This window comes from Petromyzon marinus, unplaced genomic scaffold (genome assembly GCF_048934315.1).
Source record: "Petromyzon marinus isolate PM22_M1 ecotype Great Lakes invasive population unplaced genomic scaffold, UKy_Petmar_22M1.pri1.0 PM_G_Scaffold_34, whole genome shotgun sequence".
NCBI classification, from domain to species: domain Eukaryota; kingdom Metazoa; phylum Chordata; class Hyperoartia; order Petromyzontiformes; family Petromyzontidae; genus Petromyzon; species Petromyzon marinus.
In genome coordinates, this window is record NW_027422917.1 from 757,571 (window position 1) to 773,844 (window position 16,274).

The 16,274-nt window shown below is 58.3% G+C and overlaps 1 pseudogene; it reads left to right on the top strand.

The window, feature by feature from the left end:
* Positions 1-11,860: 11,860 nt before the first annotated feature.
* Positions 11,861-12,203, top strand: LOC116937412 (DNA-directed RNA polymerases I, II, and III subunit RPABC4 pseudogene; annotated as a pseudogene).
* Positions 12,204-16,274: the final 4,071 nt, after the last annotated feature.

The window sequence follows — 16,274 nt, forward strand, 5'->3', positions numbered from 1 at the left end:
TACGGGATCTGAGCCTCGCTTGCCCCCCACGTGATCGTCTATCCGCACTGCGTTTTCTAAAAGCGCTCTGCTAAGGCCTGACACGAACACAGCTTCGCACAGTCACCCGTCTGTGGTATCGACCTCCTCCTCCTCCACCTCCTCCTCCTCCACCACCTCCTCCACCACCACACGAGGACATTGTTTTGTTTGTAACCTCACCACGACGCAGAAAAGAGATCAAGACCCCCCCAGACAGCTACGCAGCGTTGCGCTGGTGAGTGCCGTGTTGAGGCCTAGTCCCGGGGAGTGTCACCGGTCTCGGCTAGATTGCCCAGCCGGCCGAGGTGGCACCTTGGCCGGCTACAGATGCCGCGGTCATGCGATGGTCTCTAAGAGACCTGGAAGATGGTCCTAGGCATGTTGTGGGGAGCAAGCTTCCAAATAAATATATATTAAGGCTGCTTATAGGCTTTTTGTAACGAATCGTCACTGCGTGTTTTTAAACTTGAATTATTTGCAATGCACACTCATAAAAAATGTGGTGCCTCGCTCAAAGACTTCACTTGAGCGAGTCTTGTTCAAGCTCGCCTCGTCTACTTCAGGAGCTTACAAACTGCTGCCTATAATTTACTGGATATCTCTGCTTCTTAGACCGAGTCGACTGCACATCCGAAGCAGAAACTCCGCTAGTATCTCGTTTTATTCATAGTCCGTGTTAGTCAACTGCTGCTTGAACAAGTGCACATCCGAAGCAGAAACTCTGCTAGAATCTCGTTTTATTCATAGTCCGTGTTTCCAAGGGCGTCCACCCATAAATGACGTCACGCACCTAGGGGTGGAGCAGGGGGTTAGAAATTTGTGACTATTTGTGACGTGGGGGGAGGGGTTAGAAACGTGACGTCACATCAAAATGCGCAACTTTGAATAAATATTAATTAAATAGAATTGTTATAACACTAATTTTGATTAATGTTCATTATTAACTAATTGATTATTTAAATTGACTAAGGTCACCTTTTATTTATTCCATGAAGGAGCATTTTGCTTCTCCATGGGAGAATGAAGAAGCATAAATTTTGTAAATGTTTTGAATGATTATAATGATTCTACCAGGGCTTTTCATTCTGTGGAATGAATGTGATTGTTATAGTTGTACTATCCATTTTTCTCCGTTCTACTGCAAAGTTTCAACTTTTTTATAGTTATAACTACGTATAATTATAAGAGAATTTCAATATAATATTCTGAACATCTGCAGTTTTAGTTTCCCAGCTGGACATACGTGAAAAAGAGCTTCATAGCGCTTCAGATTCCTCATCCTGCAGTTTAAATATCATTCCTCCTGCTCCCCCTCCTTCTACTCCCTCCCTCATTTCTCCCCTCCTGCTACCTCCCTCCTCCTCCTGCTCCTTCTCTGCTACGCCCTCCTTCTAGCCAAGTGAAGGAAGCCCCTGGTCCGACCATCTGCCCCCCCCCCCCCGATGGAGGCCGTCCCCACCACCATCTGCTTTGTGGCAATGCTGGTGGCTGTGCTGGGTGACCGTCACCACCACCTCGCCCTGCCCCTTGACCGTGAGTAGCAAACTGCAACGCCACCCCCCTTGAGACGATGCCCCCCCCCTCTCTCAACGCTACACCCACCAACCGTCCACTACAGACCGTCAACTAAATCTTGACTTAAAGCTTTCGTGACTGCAGGAATTAATATTCTTTGGGTTTTCCAGTAAAGCCACGTAGAGAGGTTAAAATATAATAACACAATTACGACTGTTGGATCGCAACACAGGCGGTCGTCTTCAGGAAAAGGGGGGAAATTAGGCGTGGCCCAAATGTCAGCGGCCATTTCAAACCCTTATAAATAGTTTGCCGTCGGAAGCTGACCCACCTTTTCCTGACGATGACCGCTTGTGTTGCGATCGAAACGTCGTGGTTTGTTTCTTGTTATTTCCTTTGAACCTATCTACGTGACTTTAACCGAAAGATCCAAAGAATACTGTCAACTGAACTCGACTCAAATTTTGACTTCACCAGGTAATGCCCACTGGGATATTTGCACAAAGCGTTGTAATGCGGTGGGTTTTTTTTCCCTGTAAGATTTGCTGGTTTATCCCAGGTTGCTTGTGTTGCGCGTCGTCGCTTTAAGATGTTTCTCTGTTCATATTTTGTTTGTTGCGGTTGCACCCGACTAAACAGCCGCGTGGCTCACAGGGCCGTACCCAATAAATGAAACTTGAAACTTGAAAAACTTGAACCGAGCTACGTAGCTTTTTTTTTTGTCAGAAGCGACGCAACTGTCACAAACCATAGCTCAACGAAGCGGCTAGACGTTCACAGCAGCTGCCAGACACTCGAAGCGTTTGACGTCAATTCTTCACACCGTAGATAGGGAAAAACCGGAGCCCGGAAAATCTAGAAGGCGAACCGCGTCTACGGGATTTGGTTCTCCTTAACGTACAGCGTCGCGGGATGCTGCCGGCGTGAATGGTGCCGTGTAAAATCTTCTCCCGCACGGCTGATGTAGATTGCAGAGCGACAACCACAATTGCACATTCTAGGCGCTCAAGGCTAGGCGACCGCGTCAGGAATGGCAGCGTGCGTGGCCATGCGTGTTGACCGGGGCGTTGCGTCGTTACGAGCTGGATGAACGCAGTGGTCCAACTCTGTATCTGCTGCTGCTGCAGCCACGGTTTTGTTAGCCCGTCGATCTTTTGCAGGTGCTCACCCTCCGTTCATCACCCGGTATTCGGAGGATTACATAGTGGACCCGCAGGACAACATGGTGATGGAGTGCGAGGCTGATGGCAACCCAACGCCCAAGTGAGTGGCGGTGGCGGGCGTAGTGGCGGGCGTTGTGGCGGGCGTGGTGGCGTGTGGAGGGGTGATGAAAGTAAAATGATGTAGTGTGGCGAAAGTTAAAGGGGTGAACGGTCAGCAGGTTGGCATTCTTTTTGGAAGACCGATATTTATTAACGATGAACAGCTCCCAATGTTTTGAATAAAGAGTTTTTCATGAGCACGTGTTAATCAAAAGCTATTCCATGGTTTATAAATCGTGTAATGAGCCGTATAATGGGGCGCTGCGGTGGCGTGATGTTATCTCCCTCGCCTGGTGTACAGGAGGTCGTGGGTTCATTCCCGACCCTGACACCTGCTGTATATTCAGAGTTTGCGTGTCTCTCTCACCGAGATGTTGACTACCTCGCCTGGTATACAGGAGGTCGTGGGTTCATTCCCGACCCTGACACCTGCTGTATATTCGGAGTTTGCGTGTCTCTCTCTCCCCGTGGTTGCATGGATTTTTCTCCGGCTCGTCCGGTTTTTCCCTCCACGTTTAGAATCAACATCACGCGAGTATTTGGCTGCTATAAATTTCCACGTGATAAGCCACTTCGTTGAGCTATCATTTGTTGGCTAGGTCGTCTCTGAAAAAGAGCTATACAGCTCAGTGGGCCTTAACTGGTAAAATACAAGTGGTATAGTGGTATAAGTACGCTACCTCCCTCTCCTCCCCACCCCCTTCCCTCCCTCACCTGAGCGTGGCTTTTTCTCGCTCCAGCGCTGTCCTCCAGACAGTCTCGTCCCTTCACCTGATGAAGGCCGCTTATGTTGTGGCCGAAACGTCGTAATTTTTGTTATTTTATTTTTTACCTACGTGGTAACTTTACCCAATAGAACCAGAGAGGCTACACGGGGGGTGTTTGTCTGCTTGCTGCAGGTGCCCCACGGTGGCCTCACGAGCGGCTGGAGCCTGTCATGGCCACCGAGGGCTTCCCGGCCGTGCTGAGCTGCAACCCTCCCCACGGCTTTCCTCCTCCCACCGTCTTCTGGTTGGACGGCTGTGAGTACCACGCCGGGCTTTGAGATGTTCACTAACCTCGCCCGGTACGCAGGCGATCGTGGGTTCGATTCCGACCCTGACGACGCCTGCTGCTGCTGCCGCTGTATATTTGTAGTTTTCATCATCATCATCATCATCGTCGCCACGGTGGCTAGGAGATGTTGACTGCCTCGCCTTGGTCTGCAGGAGGTCTTCTTTTCCATGGCTGCTGATGTAGATGCAGAGACGACGACTACAATTTCACAACGAGGTGGGCGAGCGAGGCGGAGTTGCGTCGTTGCCGCGATGTCTCCTTCCTCTTTGTGGATCGGGGGCAGTGCGTCGTCGTTACGCCGTCTCTTCTGGATGGCGACAGCTGCACCACTCCTGCAGGCATCCTCCTCCACCGCCGCTGCTGCTGCTGCTTCCGTGATTTGCGTGGCGGATGATGATGATGATGATTTCGATTTAAAGCTTTCGTGACTGCAAGGATTCATCTTCTTTGGTTGGTATTTTATTCTCATTCTACGTGACTTTACCGAAAGAACCAAAGAAGATGATGATGATGATGATGCGGTTTAGCGGTGGACATCTTCCACAAAGAGCTTCACGGCTCATCAGATTCCTCCTCTCGCAGTCCTTAAATAAAGATTCTGATCCCCTTAACCCCGCTGACACCGCAGCCATGGAGAGAGTGCGGCTGTATTTGCGAGTGTCCCAGGGCCTAAACGGGGACCTGTACTTCGCCAACGTGCTCCTCAGAGACGGGGACTACTACGTGTGCTGCGCTCATTTCTCGCATGCGGGAACCATCCAGAAGGAGCCGCTCGCGCTGATGGTCGAACCCAGTGAGTGGCGGCGATCGCCGGCGGCGCGAGTGGGTGTGGTTGAGTCTACGTGCGGTGTTTGTTCGGTGGAAAATTTATTTTCTTCCGTTTCTTTGTTGTTCTTTCATTACTTTCTTGAAAGAGGATTATCTGTTGATCCTCCGTTGACGCTCTCTCTCGAGGGGAGCTCCGTCTAGAAGCGCAACGCCACAGCCAGGCAGAGTTTGAAGGTAGCAGGAGGAGGAGCAAAATTACCTCCTACTCACAGGTCGCTGCTGCTGCTGCAATTGAGGACAGAGAGAGAGAGGAGAGAGTGAGGAGAGAGTGAAGAGAGAGTGAAGAGAGAGTGAAGAGAGAGTGAAGAGAGAGTGAGGAGAGAGTGAGGAGAGAGTGAGGAGAGAGTGAAGAGAGAGAGAGAGGAGAGAGTGAAGAGAGAGAGTGAAGAGAGAGTTGAGAGAGTGAAGAGAGAGAGTGAAGAGAGAGAGTGAAGACAGAGTGAAGAGAGAGAGAGAAGAGATACTTTGACTTTTAGTCGCCTTTATTCAGGCTTCCTGCTGTACATGCAGCGAAGCCTTGGTGTGGTAATACAAATCAGCCAGCGACTCATTGGGGGAAACCAAAAACCACGCTGGGCGGTGGCACGGATGCCGTCACCCACAGCAAATCAGTGGAAAAGAAAACTCCCGTGTCCATCATACGCGCTCAGGCATCATCCATGCCAGGCGCGTGGTGGGGGGGGGGGGTCAGGGAGGGGCAGGGGGGGGGAGGGGGGGGGGGTCGGGGAGGGGGGTCAAACGTAAAGACAAGCGCGCCCCGTTCAACTCGGCACAGGGCGGTCCTCGCGCGCCCCCACTTCGCCAGGAATTCGCCCTTCCCGCCGGTGTGCCTGTAATATGTAAACTCGAGTCCGAGCCGCGCCTTCACTAGGGCCTGGGTTGCCGCCAGCACCCCGCCGCCACCGCCGTCTCCCTCCAGCTTCCGTTTGCGCGTCATGTATATAGCCAATTTGGCCTTAGCACACACGAAGTTTGCGACGTCTCGTTTGTCGCTCGTCTCCCCTCTCACCCCGTACACGAAACTGTTCTCCCGGAGTGGGATGTCCAGCCTCTCGAATGTCCGCGCTATAAAACGAAACAACGGCGCCAGCCTCTTGCATTGGAGGTACTGGTGAACGATGTCCTCCGTCTGTTCGCAAAATGCACACTTGTCCGAGGCCCCCGGCGCGACCCGGCTCACCCACACCGCGGTTGGCAGAGTCTGGTGCACCAGCCTCCACTGTAGGTCTCCGCATCGCATGGTCGTGGGGGGGCGGTAAAGGTCCCGCCACTGGGGGGGGTCGTCGCACAGCACCGCGAAGTGCCCTCTCCACTTCGTGTCCGCCAGGTCGCCCAGGTCCCCGCTGAGTAGGGCCCTGACACAGACGGCGTAGACGCTCTTCTTGTGCGCGCCTTTCAATGGCACGCCCCTGCACCCCTCCAGCTTCAACAGCTTCCCGGCGTCCTTGCGGCCGGGGGGGGGCATGGCAGGAGAGAGCCAGCGGGGGGGAGGAAGGGCCCTCCCCGCCGCCCGCGTCCTCCAGTCTCACCGCGATTCCCCGCATCGTTCGCAGGACTACCCGGAGCACACTGGCACCCGCGAGCACTGTGCGGAGCCCGGCCGCCTCCGCGATCGCCAGCGCCGTCCGCCACGACCGCCGGCCGGGGTTCAGCAGGTCGCCGACCGTCCTGACGCCCCCCGCCTCGAACCGCAGGGCCAGGGTGCGTTCCGCGCTCAGTCCCTGGAAAAGATGGTTAGCAAACAGCGGCTCCCTCACAAAGAGGGCCGCGCCGTACCCCTCGGGGAGCCTAGCCCACTCGATGCTGCGCCACGCCTCGAGGAGGCTGCGGTAGTAGGTCGATAGCGGGGCTTGGTCGATGAGCCCCATGTCGGTCAGGAAGAGCTCCTGGCCGTACCCCAGCTGCCCGGCCTGTCTCAGCAGGCCGAGGGCCAGGGACCGCCAGGGCTGCTCCCCCTCCCCGTACACCAGACGCTGTATGTGTTGGATTCTGAAAGCCATCACCCGGCTGGCGACACTGACAAGGCCCTGGCCTCCCTCCTCCACCGGCAGACAGAGGACGCCCGGCCTCTGCCAGTGCCACCCGTGCCAAACGAAGGAGGTGAAGGCGCTCTGCGCTCGAACCATCAGCCACTCCGGCGGATGGAGCACTTTTGCTTTGTGCCATAACAGAGCCGCCGCCAGGTTGTTCACTACGAGGACTCTACCCCTATACGACATCTGTGGAGAGAGCCTGGCCCACGTTTTCAGTTTCTCCGCGATTTTGTCTGCCACCTCGGCCTAATTCTTCGCCTCGGTGGCGGGGTCGCCCAGGTGCACCCCGAGGTACTTGACGCCCCCCGTTCCCCACTCCACACCTCCCGGGAGCGCCAGGGCGTGCACCGCACCCCTTGGCCCCAGGGCCAGCGCCTCACACTTCGCCCAGTTCAGCCTCGCAGAGGAGGCGCCTTCATAGAGGCGGACCGCCCCACGGACCGCCTCTACGTCGCGCGCATCGTTAATCACCACACAGAGGTCGTCCGCGTACGCCGAGAGCCAGACCTCGGCGGTTCCCGGCCCCGGGATCTGGAGGCCAGACAGGGTCCACCTCAGCCTGCACAGGAGCGGCTCGATGCAGAGCGCCTACAGCAGTCCCGAGAGTGGGCACCCTTGCCTGATCCCACTCGTGACTGCCAGAGGGGCTCTGAGTTTATTGTTCACCTTCATCAGGCTCGACGCGTTTGTGTACAGGAGCCTTATGTACGCCACGAACTGTTCACCAAACCCAAAGGCTTTGAGCACTACGTACAGGTACCCGTGGTCCATCCGATCAAATGCCTTTTCCTGATCCAGGAAGAAGAGGCCCGTTTCTATCCCATGGGCCGTCGCCAATTCCACCACGTCCCGTACCACGGCTATGTTGTCGTGGATGGAGCGCCCCGGAACGCAGTACGTCTGGCCAGACTGTATCACCCTCCCGGCCGTGCTCTTCAGCCGGTTGACCAGCGCCCTGGCCACTATTTTGTAGTCCGTGCAGAGGACGGACACCGGCCGCCAGTTGGTGATGCAGCCGAGGTCCCCCTTCTTGGGCAGCAGCGTCACCACCGCCCTCCTGCTGCTGTGCGGCATCTCTCCCGCCGCTAGGCTCGCATTCAGGACCTCGCTCAGGGAAGGCCCGAGTTCGCTCCAGAAGACCTTAAAGAACTCGGCCGGCAGGCGGTCGATCCCCGGCGTCTTCCCCGCAGCGAGGCCCCTCACTGCCACCTCCAGCTCCCGGAGGGTGAGCGCTCCCTCCAGCTGCTCCCTCGCGGGGGGGGGGGGGGGGGGTCAGTGTGGGGACGCCCTCCAGTAGTTCGTTCAGGGCTTCCCCTTGGACGCCCTCTGCGGTGGTCAGCGCCCCAAAGAAGCCCTGGACTACCCCTGCGATGCCCGCGTCGCTGGTGTGAGTCTCTCCGCCGGGGGCCTGTAACCTGGAGATGACGTTCCTGGTACTCGGCCGTCCCCCTTGCCTGAAGAAGAGTTTTGTCGGCGCGTCCATCTGGACGAGATTCTGCATCCTCTGCTTTACGAAAGCCTCATAGGCTGCCTGGTCCGATACTGCCCTGAGCAGCCGCTGCTGCTCCAGGAGTGTGTGGTGGGTTACCCTGGCCTGGGGCGAGCCCAGCTCCGCCTCTAGCGCCAGCAGCTCGTTCCGCAGCCGGTCCTCCTCCCGCCCGACCGCCGCGTGCTGGCTCGCGAAACGCCGGCACAGCGTCGCCACCTGGGCCTTCCCGTTATCCCACCATTGTAGGGGGGAATCAAAGCCCCCCCTGCGCGTTTCCCACTCCCTCCAGAGGGCCCTGAAGGCCGCCTGGAAGTCGGCGTTCTCCAGTAGACGCAGGTCGAGTCGCCAGTACGGGCTGCGCCGCTCGACCAGGGGGGGGTGCAGCCGTGCGGTGACCATGTGGTGGTCAGAGAAACCCGTCGGGACCACCCGACTCTCGCCGAGCAGGTTGGCCCCGTCCGGGCTGATGTAGAGGCGGTCGAGCCTCGGGAGGCTGATCCGCCCCTGAGCGCCGCACCTGCACAACGTGTATTGGCGCTGCACGGGATGTTGGAGGCGCCACGCATCAAGCAACCGCTGTCTGTTCACGATTTCGGCCAGTGCCCTCGCGGCCTTCGGGTGGGGTTCAACGCTGTTGTGGTCGAGGGCCGGGTTTAGGGTGCAGTTAAAATCTCCGCCTACGACGGTGATCACCCCGTCCGCGGCAGCCTCCCCCAGTGCGTTCCGCAGTGCGCCCGCGAAGAATGACTCCCTGTCACGGCTTGCGCTCGGCGCGTACACATTGACAAGCCTCAGCCTGGTGCCGGCGAGCGCAATGTCCGCCGTGACCAGGTGTCCTCTCACCGCTTCCGTAAAGGTCACGCTGTCCGGGTTCAACTTTGGGCTGCAGACTATCGCGACCCCCGCCCTGCCCGCCTCCCCGTGACTAAAAAACGTCCGGCCTCCCAAACGGTGCTGCCGTTGGGCCAGCAGCGCGGGGTCGAGATGAGTTTCTTGGAGCAGAGCCACATCCACTTTCGTGTCTTCCAGGAACTGACACACGCGTCGCCACCGTGCATCACTGCGGGCGCTGTTACAATTCAAGGTCGCGACACAGATACCCGTCGCCTTGGCGGTGTTTGTCGTGGCAGGCATCTGGTGTTCACTCCGGGATAGGGGGGAGGGGGGGGTACTGCTTCTTCAGCTGCTGTAGCATCACCTTCAGGCGGAAGACCTCCCTAGGGGTGTGACCGCACACCCGGGGCGCCTGGCAGACCCCCTGCGCCACCTTCATGAATCGCTTCACGTCCGGGAAGGTGGCTTCAACTTTAAACCCCCGTTTCCCGAACTTGGCCTGCGGGAAGCGGCGTATCGCGGCAGGGGTGTACTCCGTCGCCCCCTCGACCCCCCCACGAACCGTCGTAAACTTCTTCTCTATCGCCGTCACCGTCGGTCCCCATCCGCTCCTCGCCGTCAGAGTCCTCGCGCGCGTCGCGGTCCTCGTCGGTTGCCTTGCTTCTCGGCTCGGGCTCACCCGCTCCCCCCGCCTCCCGGCGGTCGTGCGGCTCGCCCCTGCCTTTAATGCCAGCGAGCGCCACTCGTTTGGGCTGTTCACCTGCGCGCGTCACCGCTGCGGGGCCAGCTCTGCGCTTCCGCGACACGACCAGGGTGTAGCCATCCCCTTCCCCCTCCGGTGCCGTCTCCATGGGTTCGTCTTCGGAGTCAGCTTGGTCGGGCGCGTGCTGCTTCTGCAGCGGCTGTTGTTGCTGCTGCTGTTGCTTCTGTCGTGGCTGCCGCTGCTGCTGCTGCTGCTGTTGCGGCTGTTGCTGCTGCTGTTGCGGCTGTTGCTGCTGCTGTTGCGGCTGTTGTAGCAGTTGCTCCTGCTGTTGCTGCTGCCGCTGTTGCAGCTGTTGTTGCTGCTGCTGTCGCGGTGCCTGCTGCCGCCGGCGCTCCGAGCCCGCTGCCGCTGGTGGCGCGGCGGCAACGTCCTCGTTTTTCTTGTCCGTGCAGTTCCTCCGGGTGTGGCCTGTAGCCCCACACCCGAAGCACCGCGGCGCAGCTGTCGAGGCGTAAACAGTATAGACGCACCCATCGATTGTGTATTTAAGGGTAACGTCCAGTTCTGTGTTGCCACCCGTTAAGACCATGAACGTTTGGCGCTGGAGCGACATCACATGCGCCAACCTTGGGTCCCTCGTCCGTAGAGGGAGCATGGGGATCCTAGACACCGCCGTCCCGAAGCGCTGCAGATCCTTGCGCAGGACTTCGCTGCTCAGGAACGGCGGCGCTCCCGAGAGCACCACGCGGACGGCGGGCGTGGAGAGCGGCGTGCACGGCAGGAACAGGTCCCCGACAGTGAGCCCCGTCTCCACGAGGCTCGCCACCATCGCCTCCTCCGCCACGTAGATGGTGACGCCGCGGTTTTGGTGCTGGGCGGCGAGGACGTTGGCGTGGCCCACGCTCGTTGCCACCGCGGCGGCGACGGCGTCGACGGCGACCTCCGTCGGCGGAAAAACGACGACCCCATTCCGCCTCGTGAGGCTCTCCAATTTGGTGTGCTGTGCCATGATGATAGCCGGCTACAGCACACCTGCGCGCGCGTCCTTGTTGTTCTTGCTGCTGCTGCTGCTACCTTGTGTGCAACTCCTGGGTCGATCGAGGCGGATTTTCGCTCGAGCTTCCCCGTGAGTAAAAAATAAAAAATAAAAGGAACTAAGGGAAAATAAAATAAAAAAGCCCAAATAAAGTGTGTATATTATAAAGCAATACGGGAAGAAAAAAAGGAGGGGAGTCACGTTTGTTTTGTTCCTCTTTGGAAAACTCTCTCTCAGGCTTGGCCTAATTGATTGAAATGACTAGGCCCCCATTGTTCCAGGTGTGCAGCGCGGAGCTCCACATGGATGCAGCCTCCCCCGAGCGCGCTCAGAGAGAGAGAGTGAAGAGAGAGGAGAGAGAGTGAAGAGAGAGAGAGGAGAGAGAGAGGGTGAAGAGAGAGAGTGAAGAGAGAGGAGAGAGAGGAGAGAGAGAGGCTACGCCAAGCTCGCCATATACAGGGCGAGGAAGGTGACCCTGGAGGGGCAACGTCCGGCCAGCAGCCTGGGCATCTTCCGCGCTCTGGTCGGAGCCAGGGTGTGGCTGGAGTTCCGCCACGCGCGGCTGACCCACGCCGTGCCGGCCTTCAAGGAGCAGTGGGCGCTGGAGGAGGCCGTGTGCTCGGTGGCAGATGACGGAGAGCTCTGCATGCAGATCTAAGCTACCCGTCGGAGGCCGTTTGACTGTGGGAAGGGCTGCGTGCAGATTCAGCACTTGTCGTAGTTATAAAGAAAAAAGAGCGAGAGAGCCAAATGGAGTAGGAAGAGAGGGGGCAGAGAGAGAGAGGGGGGGGGGGCGGAGAGGGGGTAGAGAGAGAGGAGAGTCAGAGAGGGGGGTAGAGAGAGAGGGGGGGCAGAGAGGGGGGTAGAGAGAGAGGGAAGGGGAAATAAACATTTTTTGGGTCTTTCATTTAAAGGGGGGGGGGGGGGGTTACATAAAGCAAAACATTAAAAAAACGAAATAATGAACGGAGCAAAGTGCCGACTACACCGAGCATCTTCTTGTTTCTTCTGATCGTAAAAAAAAAGAGAGGGGAGAGAGAGGGGAGAGAGAGGGGTGCGAGAGAGAAGCGCGTGACCCACGTGCGCCAGCAGGGAGCTTCCCTATACCGACTGCGCTCACATGGATTCTAACAAGGATGCACAACCAGCAAAGCAACAACCGATGATTTACATTTGTGGAGAGTGCCATACCGAAAATGAAATTAAGGCAAGGGATCCAATCCGATGCCGAGAGTGTGGATACAGGATAATGTACAAGAAAAGAACCAGAAGATTGGTCGTGTTTGATGTGCGTTGAGCGCAATGTCAAGGAGATGTCTGGATTTCAATGGCTGTCGACAGAAGTTATGTTGTTTTTTTGTGTATGCCAGATGCGGTCCGTTATTTTTCTTTCCTGTATTTGCGTGAATAAAATTTTTGTTGTAAATCTTGAAAAAAAAAGAGAGGAGAGAGTGAAGAGAGAGAGGAGTGAGTGAAGAGAGAGAGAGGAGACTGAGACTCTCAGTCGTGCCACTGCATCGCCAATGCCGACAAACGAAGGCGGATCACAACCTGTGCCGGCTAGAAGACCTACTGGAGGTGGCCTTCGCAAATGTAAAGAGGAAGGTGCTCTACTCCTACATGGTCTGGTTCCACCAACAGGACACCCTGAGGAGCCACAAGGACCATGCCTGGAGGAAAGCCCTGCCCTTTGTCTCTCCGGAGAGGCCTCGCTGGAGGCAACTCTACTGCAGACCGACGTACAACCGCATCGGCGACCTCAGCTGGAGCATCGCCCACGGCACCGTCACCACCAACATCTCCCTAGCGCGCTTCACCGACACGTCCCCAGAGTGCCGGTTCTGCGGTAAATTGGAGACGGTGGCGCACTAATACGTGGAGTGCAAGAGCCTGGACTCGCTGTTCAAGGTCCTGAGAAACATCCTCCTAAGGTTCAGCCTCCACTTCTCCCCGACGGTCCTCATCTTTGGATACCCGAAGGGTGACGGACCCCAACATCTTCAGGGGCTGGTCAATGTGCTCTTCGGCTACGCCAAGCTCGCCATATACAGGGCGAGGAAGGTGGCCCTGGAGGGGCAACGTCCAGCTAGCAGCCTGGGCATCTTCCGCGCTCTGGTCGGAGCCTGGGTGTAGCTGGTGTTCCGCCACGCGCGGCTGACCCACACCGTGCCGGCCTTCAAGGAGCAGTGGGCGCTGGAGGAGGCCGTGTGCTCGGTGGCAGATGACGGAGACCTCTGCATGCAGATCTAAGCTACTCGTCGGAGGCCGTTTGACTGTGGGAAGGGCTGCGTGCAGATGCAGCACTTGTCGTAGTTATAAATAAAAAAGAGCGAGAGAGCCAAATGGAGCAGGTAGAGAGGGGGCAGAGAGAGAGGGGGGCGGAGAGGGGGTAGAGAGAGAGGAGAGGCAGAGAGGGGGGTAGAGAGAGAGGGGGGGCAGAGAGGGGTAGAGAGAGAGGGAAGGGGAAAGAAAAAAATGTTGGGTCTTTCACCTAAAAGGGGGGGGGGGGTTACATAAAGCAAAGCATTAAAAACGAAATGATGAACGGAGCAAAGTGCCGACTAAACCGAGCATCTTCTTGCTTCTTCTGATCGTAAAAAAAAAAGGAGAGAGTGGAGAGAGAGAGTGAAGAGAGTGAAGAGAGAGAGAAGAGAGTGAAGAGAGAGTGAAGAGAGTGTAGAGAGAGAGGAGAGTGTGAAGAGAGAGAGAAGAGAGTAAAGAGAGAGAGAAAGTGAAGAGAGAGTGAAGAGAGAAGAGAGTGAAGAGAGAGAGAGTGAAGAGAGACTTTTGACTTTTTAGTCGCCTTTATTCAGGCTTCCTGCTGTACGTGCAGCGGAGCCTTGGTGTGGTAATACAAATCAGCCAGCGACTCATTGGGGGAAAACAAAAACCACGCTGGGCGGCGGCACTCACGCCGTCACCCACAGCAAATCAGTGGAAAAGAAAACTCCCGTGTCCAAATGCGCTCAGGCATCATCCACGCCAGGCGCGTGGTGGGGGGCGTCAGGGGGGGGCAGGGGGGGGGAGGGGGGGGAGGGGGGGGGAGGGTCGGGGAGGGGGTCAAACGTAAAGACAAGCGCGCCCCGTTCAACTCGGCACAGGGCGGTCCTCGCGCGCCCCCACTTCGCCAGGAATTCGCCCTTCCCGCCGGTGTGCCTGTAATATGCGAACTCGAGTCCGAGCTACGCCTTCACTAGGGCCTGGGTTGCCGCCAGCACCCCGCCGCCACCGCCGTCTCCCTCCAGCTTCCGTTTGCGCGTCATGTATATAGCCAATTTGGCCTGAGCATACACGAAGTTTGCGACGTCTCGTTTGTCGCTCGTCTCCCCTCTCACCCCGTACACGAAACTGTTCTCCCGGAGTGGGATGTCCAGCCTCTCGAATGTCCGCGCTATAAAACGAAACAACGGCGCCAGCCTCTTGCATTGGAGGTACTGGTGAACGATGTCCTCCGTCTGTTCGCAAAATGCACACTTGTCCGAGGCCCCCGGCGCGACCCGGCTCACCCACACTGCGGTTGGCAGAGTCTGGGGCACCAGCCTCCACTGTAGGTCTCCGCATCGCTTGGTCGTGGGGGGGCGGTAAAGGTCCCGCCACTGGGGGGGGGTCGTCGCACAGCACTGCGAAGTGCCCTCTCCACTTCGTGTCCGCCAGGTCGCCCAGGTCCCCGCTGAGCAGGGCCCTGACACAGACGGCGTAGACGCTCTTCTTGTGCGCGACTTTCAACGGCATGCCCCTGCACCCCTCCACCTTCAACAGCTTCCCGGCGTCCTCGCGGCCGGGGGGGGGGCGTGGCAAGAGAGAGCCAGCGGGGGGGAGGAAGGGCCCTCCCCACCGCCCGCGTTCTCCAGTCTCACCGCGAGTCCCCGCATCGTTCGCAGGACTACCCGGAGCACCCCGGCACCCGCGAGCACTGTGCGGAGCCCGGCCGCCTCCGCGATCGCCAGCGCCGTCCGCCACGACCGCCGGCCGGGGTTCAGCAGGTCGCCGACCGTCCTGACGCCCCCCGCCACGAACCGCAGGGCCAGGGTGCGTTCCGCGCTCAGTCCCTGGAAAGGATGGTTAGCAAACAGCGGCTCCCTCACAAAGAGGGCCGCGCCGTACCCCTCGGGGAGCCTAGCCCACTCGATGCTGCGCCACGCGTCGAGGAGGCTGCGGTAGTAGGTCGATAGCGGGGCTTGGTCGACGAGCCCCATGTCGGTCAGGAAGAGCTCCTGGCCGTACCCAAGCCGCCCGGCCTGTCTCAGCAGGCCGAGGGCCAGGGACCGCCAGGGCTGCTCCCCCTCCCCGTACACCAGACGCTGTATGTGTTGGATTCTGAAAGCCATCACCCGGCTGGCGACACTGACAAGGCCCTGGCCTCCCTCCTCCACCGGCAGACAGAGGACGCCCGGCCTCTGCCAGTGCCGCCCGTGCCAAACGAAGGAAGTGAAGGCGCTCTGCGCTCGAACCATCAGCCACTCCGGCGGGTGGAGCACTTTTGCTTTGTGCCATAACAGAGCCGCCGCCAGGTTGTTCACCACGAGGACTCTACCCCTATACGACATCTGTGGAGAGAGCCTGGCCCACGTTTTCAGTTTCTCCGAGATTTTGTCTGCCACTTCGGCCTAATTCTTCGCCTCGGTGGCGGGGTCACCCAGGTGCACCCCGAGGTACTTGACGCCCCCCGTTCCCCACTCCACACCTCACGGGAGCGCCAGGGCGCGCACCGCACCCCTTGGCCCCAGGGCCAGCGCCTCACACTTCGCCCAGTTCAGCCTCGCAGAGGAGGCGCCTTCGTAGAGGCGGACCGCCCCGCGGACCGCCTCCACGTCACGCGCATCTTTAATCACCACACAGAGGTCGTACGCCGAGAGCCGGACCTCGGCGGTTCCCGGCCCCGGAATCTGGAGGCCAGACAGGGTGCGCCTCAGCCTGCACAGGAGCGGCTCGATGGAGAGCGCGTACAGCAGTCCCGAGAGTGGGCACCCTTGCCTGATCCCCCTCGTGACTGCCAGAGGGGCTCTGAGTTTATTGTTCACCTTCATCAGGCTCGACGCCTTTGTGTACAGGAGCCTTATGTACGCCACGAACTGTTCGCCAAACCCAAAGGCTTTGAGCACTGCGTACAGGTACCCGTGGTCCATCCGATCAAACGCCTTTTCCTGATCCAGGAAGAGGAGGCCCGTTTCTATCCCGTGGGCCGTCGCCAATTCCACCACGTCCCGTACTACGGCTATGTTGTCGTGGATGGAGCGCCCCGGAACGCAGTACGTCTGGCCAGACTGTATCACCCTCCCGGCCGTGCTCTTCAGCCGGTTGACCAGCGCCCTGGCCACTATTTTGTAGTCCGTGCAGAGGACGGACACCGGCCGCCAGTTGGCGATGCATCCGAGGTCCCCCTTCTTGGGCACCAGCGTCACCACCGCCCTCCTGCTGCTGTGCGGCATCTCTCCCGCCGCTAGGCTCGCGTTCAGGACCTCGCTCAGGGAAGGCCTGAGTTCGCTCCAGAAGACCT